This window comes from Carcharodon carcharias, chromosome 1, assembly GCF_017639515.1.
Source record: "Carcharodon carcharias isolate sCarCar2 chromosome 1, sCarCar2.pri, whole genome shotgun sequence".
NCBI classification, from domain to species: domain Eukaryota; kingdom Metazoa; phylum Chordata; class Chondrichthyes; order Lamniformes; family Lamnidae; genus Carcharodon; species Carcharodon carcharias.
In genome coordinates, this window is record NC_054467.1 from 259382012 (window position 1) to 259386686 (window position 4675).

At 69.2% G+C, this 4675-nt stretch overlaps 1 pseudogene; it reads left to right on the top strand.

Annotated features, from left to right (window-relative positions):
- The first annotated feature begins 520 nt into the window (after nucleotides 1-520).
- LOC121275954 lies at nucleotides 521-2487 on the top strand (annotated as a pseudogene).
- Nucleotides 2488-4675: the final 2188 nt, after the last annotated feature.

Genomic DNA, 4675 nt, shown 5'->3' on the forward strand with positions numbered 1-4675 from the left:
TGCTTTCTGTCCTCGTGCCAATCGCTTGGTCCAAGCTGTTTAAGGAGGTTCACAGGAGGTTGCCGGCCCTGGCCACACCCTGCGTCTTGGAGAAGCCTGTGTCGCACACCGACACGGAGCGTGTGAGATTGCAGCCCTCCCAAGGGGCTGTTCCACGCTTCCTGCCTTCCTGACCTGTGGCCACTCGGCGGGGAGGGCAGTGGGGCAGACTGGAGCAGCCGCAGCGTGTGCCCACTGCCCACTGCCCACTGCCCCTGGGTCTGGGGTCTGGCCGAGGTCACCAACAAGCCCGGGCAGCGTCCTGTTGATGGGATCTTTCAGCCCCCACCACACAACCCCAACCCCACCCCCCCCACAACCGGGTCTGCCCTGCCATTTGTCCAAAGTCACTTTCATGTCCGGGTGTTCCTGGGAATCGAGCAAGTTGATGGAAGTTGAAACTTGGCACCGTCAGCGGTGTTAGAGGAACTGTCATCAACCCCGCCCCCCCCAACCACCCCACCCCCCCACCACCCCACCTCCCTTCCCCCCCACCCCGACCCACCTCCCCACCCCCCCACCACCCCCACCCCCCACCTCCCTCCCCCACCCCCACCCCCCACCACCCCCACCCCCACCACCCCACCTCCCACCACCCCACCTCCCTCCCCCACCCCCACCCCCACCACCCCACCTCCCCACCCCCCACCACCCACCACCCCACCTCCCTTCCCCCCCACCCCGACCCACCTCCCCACCCCCCACCACCCCCACCCCCCACCTCCCTCCCCCACCCCCCACCACCCCACCTCCCTCCCCCACCCCCACCCCCACCACCCCACCTCCCTCCCCCCCACCCCCCACCACCCCACCTCCCTCCCCCACCCCCACCCCCACCACCCCACCTCCCCACCCCCCACCACCCACCACCCCACCTCCCTCCCCCACCCCCCACCACCCCACCTCCCTTCCCCCCCACCCCGACCCACCTCCCCACCCCCCCACCCCCCACCACCCCACCTCCCTCCCCCACCCCCACCCCCCACCCCCCACCCCCCCACCACCACCCCCACCACCCACCCCCACCCCCACCCCCCACCCCCACCCCCACCACCCCACCTCCCTCCCCCACCCCCACCCCCCACCCCCACCCCCCACCACCCCACCTCCCCACCCCCCACCTCCCTCCTCCCCTCCCCACCCCCACCCCCCACCTCCCTTCCCCACCCCACCCCCACCCCCCACCTCCCTCCTCCCCTCCCCACCCCCACCCCCCACCTCCCTCCTCCCCTCCCCACCCCCACCCCCCACCTCCCTCCTCCCCTCCCCACCCCCCACCCCCCACCTCCCTTCCCCACCCCACCCCCACCCCCCACCTCCCTCCTCCCCTCCCCACCCCCACCCCCCACCTCCCTTCCCCACCCCACCCCCACCCCCCACCTCCCCTCCCCCTCCCCACCCCCACCCCCCACCTCCCTCCTCCCCTCCCCACCCCCACCCCCCACCTCCCTTCCCCACCCCACCCCCACCCCCCCACCTCCCTCCTCCCCTCCCCACCCCCACCCCCCACCTCCCTTCCCCACCCCACCCCCACCCCCCACCTCCCTCCTCCCCTCCCCACCCCCACCCCCCACCTCCCTTCCCCACCCCACCCCCACCCCGACCCACCTCCTCACCCCCCACCCCCCACCCCCCACCTCCCTCCTCCCCTCCCCACCCCCCACCCCCCACCTCCCTCCTCCCCTCCCCACCCCCCACCTCCCCACCCCCCACCCCCCACCACCCCACCCCCCCACCCCCACCCCCCACCTCCCCACCTCCCCACCCCCCACCCCGACCCACCTCCCCACCCCCCAACCACCCCCACCCCCCACCCCCCACCTCCCTCCTCCCTTCCCCACCCCACCCCCACCCCGACCCACCTCCCCACCCCCCACCCCCACCCCCCACCTCCCCACCTCCCCACCCCCCACCCCGACCCACCTCCCCACCCCCCAACCACCCCCACCCCCACCCCCCACCTCCCTCCTCCCTTCCCCACCCCACCCCCACCCCGACCCACCTCCCCACCCCCCACCCCCACCCCCCACCTCCCCACCTCCCCACCCCCCAACCACCCCCACCCCCACCCCCCACCTCCCTCCTCCCCTACCCACCCCCACCCCCCACCTCCCTCCTCCCCTACCCACCCCCACCCCCCACCTCCCTCCTCCCCTCCCCACCCCCCACCACCCCCCACCCCCCACCTCCCTCCTCCCCTCCCCACCCCCACCCCCACCCCCCACCTCCCTCCTCCCCTCCCCACCCCCACCCCCACCCCCCACCTCCCTCCTCCCCTACCCACCCCCACCCCCCACCCCCCACCTCCCTCCTCCCCTCCCCACCCCCACCCCCACCTCCCTTCCCCAACCGCCCCCGCCACCTCCCCAACTCCCTCCTCCCCCCCCACCCCCCACCCCCCACCCCCCACCTCCCCGTCCCTCACCCATCCCTCCACGGCCGGGATGAGGTTTCCAACGGTTACTACAAAAACAAAAATTTTAAAGTTTTAACGTTTGTAACATGACTGAGTCACATGGGGGGGTGGGGGGAGTTGGGGGGTGTTGGGGGGGTGGGGGGAGTTGGTGGGGTGGGGGGGAGTTGGGGGGGAGTTGGGGGGTTGGGGGGAGTTGGGGGGAGTTGGGGGGAGTTGGGGGGTTGGGGGGGAGTTGGGGGAGAGTTGGGGGGTTGGGGGGGAGTTGGGGGGGTTGGGGGGAGTTGGGGGGGTGGGGGGGAGTTGGGGGGTGGGGGGAGTTGGGGGGGTGGGGGGGAGTTGGGGGGTTGGGGGGAGTTGGGGGGAGTTGGGGGGTTGGGGGGGAGTTGGGGGGGTGGGGGGGAGTTGGGGGGGTGGGGGGGAGTTGGGGGGAGTGGGGGGGTGTTGGGGGGAGTTGGGGGCATTGGGGGGGAGTTGGGGGGAGTTGGGGGGTGGTGGGGGGGAGTTGGGGGGGTGTTGTGGGGGTGTTGGGTTGTTGGGGGGGAGTTGGGGGGTTGGGGGGAGTTGGGGGGGTTGGGGGGGAGTTGGGGGGAGTTGGGGGGGGGTGGGGGGGAGTTTGGGAGGTGTTGGGGGGAGTTGGGTTGTTGGGGGGGAGTTGGGGGGTTGGGGGGAGTTGGGGGGGTGGGGGGAGTTGGGGGGTGGGGGGAGTTGGGGGGGTTGGGGGGAGTTGGGGGGGGTGGGGGGGAGTTGGGGGGGTGTTGGGGGGAGTTGGGTTGTTGGGGGGGAGTTGGGGGCATTGGGGGGGAGTTGGGGGGGGTGGGGGGGAGTTGGGGGGGTGTTGGGGGGAGTTGGGTTGTTGGGGGGGAGTTGGGGGGGTTGGGGGGAGTTGGGGGGGTGGGGGGAGTTGGAGGGGGTGTTGGGGCGAGTTGGGGGGGTTGGGGGGGAGTTGGGGGGGGTGGGGGACACACGTTCATATCGTTTGTAACCTGTTTATTTTTGTATTTGAAGTTCTTCAGCTCCCTGAGGCAGCTCCGTGCCTTCAGAGAGGTTTCAGTGACCCGCGCGTGCTCAGGTCTCAGCGCTCGTGGCCCTCCCACAGCAGCCCCCCCCCACCCCACAAACACCCCCCCCCCAACAACACCCCTCCCCCCCCCCCAACAACCCCCTCCCCCACCCCACCCCCCAACAACGCCGGCAGCGCTGAGAATCTTAGGACACGTTTTGTGCTGGCCGGCCGTTAACTGGCCGGAACGCAGGCCGCGGACTGACCGGTGGCTGTTCCTGGGCCCCGCGGACTGACCGGCGGATGTTATTGGGCCCACCCACCCCTCTTGGGCCCACCCACCCCTCTTGGGCCCACCCACCCCGCCCGCCAGACCATCAGAATGTCCATCGGAGGTGTGTCCCTTTAAAAAAAAACACAGGCACCTGTTGGCTCTTAAAATTGACAACCCCGGTGGTGAGTCCGGATTGAAAGAGGCGGCCAGGCTGGGGGGATGGGTGGACGGGCGGCAGGTGAAATTCAGCGCGGAGAAACGTGAGGGTGATTCATTCTGGCGGGAAACGTCAGTAGCGACAAGTTGAGCGAAATGGCACAGTTTTGAAATGGGGCGCGGGAGCAGGGTTCACCGAGGGTGTGTTGGCGTGCAAATCGTTAAAGGTGACGGGACAGGTCAACAGAGCAAGATGTGAATCAAGCGTTTAAAGGACTTGATAACCACAGGCCCCGGGATGAATCTTACATTTGGAGAATCACTTACATAAAACCCGGCCCTGACGGCATTGAGACGCCTAACCCAGCATCGTCACTCCAGCCTCCGATAACACAGAACCCTATAGCAGGTGCCAGGATCAGCAGCTCACCCTTGCCAGTTTATAATTCACAAGCCCGACCATCTCACTATTTTACCTTGCCCGCTGGATTTTTCAGGCGTTGGTTTGAGGAAAGGTTAGGGGGTCTTTTACACCGCTTAGGGCGGCCAACAAGCCCTGGCACTGGGAGCATGGCTGACTCAACCAGCCTGCATAATCGATAGCGACTGATTAAAAATCTAATTTGCTCCTTCGACATGATAAATGAAGACGGGTTGTGAGGAAAGACAGACTTCACCATTCTGACCATGACTGCATCACTTCCCCCACCGCCCCCCACCAGACCGGCGGGTAGCGCCAATTCCCAGGACCCCTCACAACAAGGTGCTGTTTGTATTACAACGTGAACAC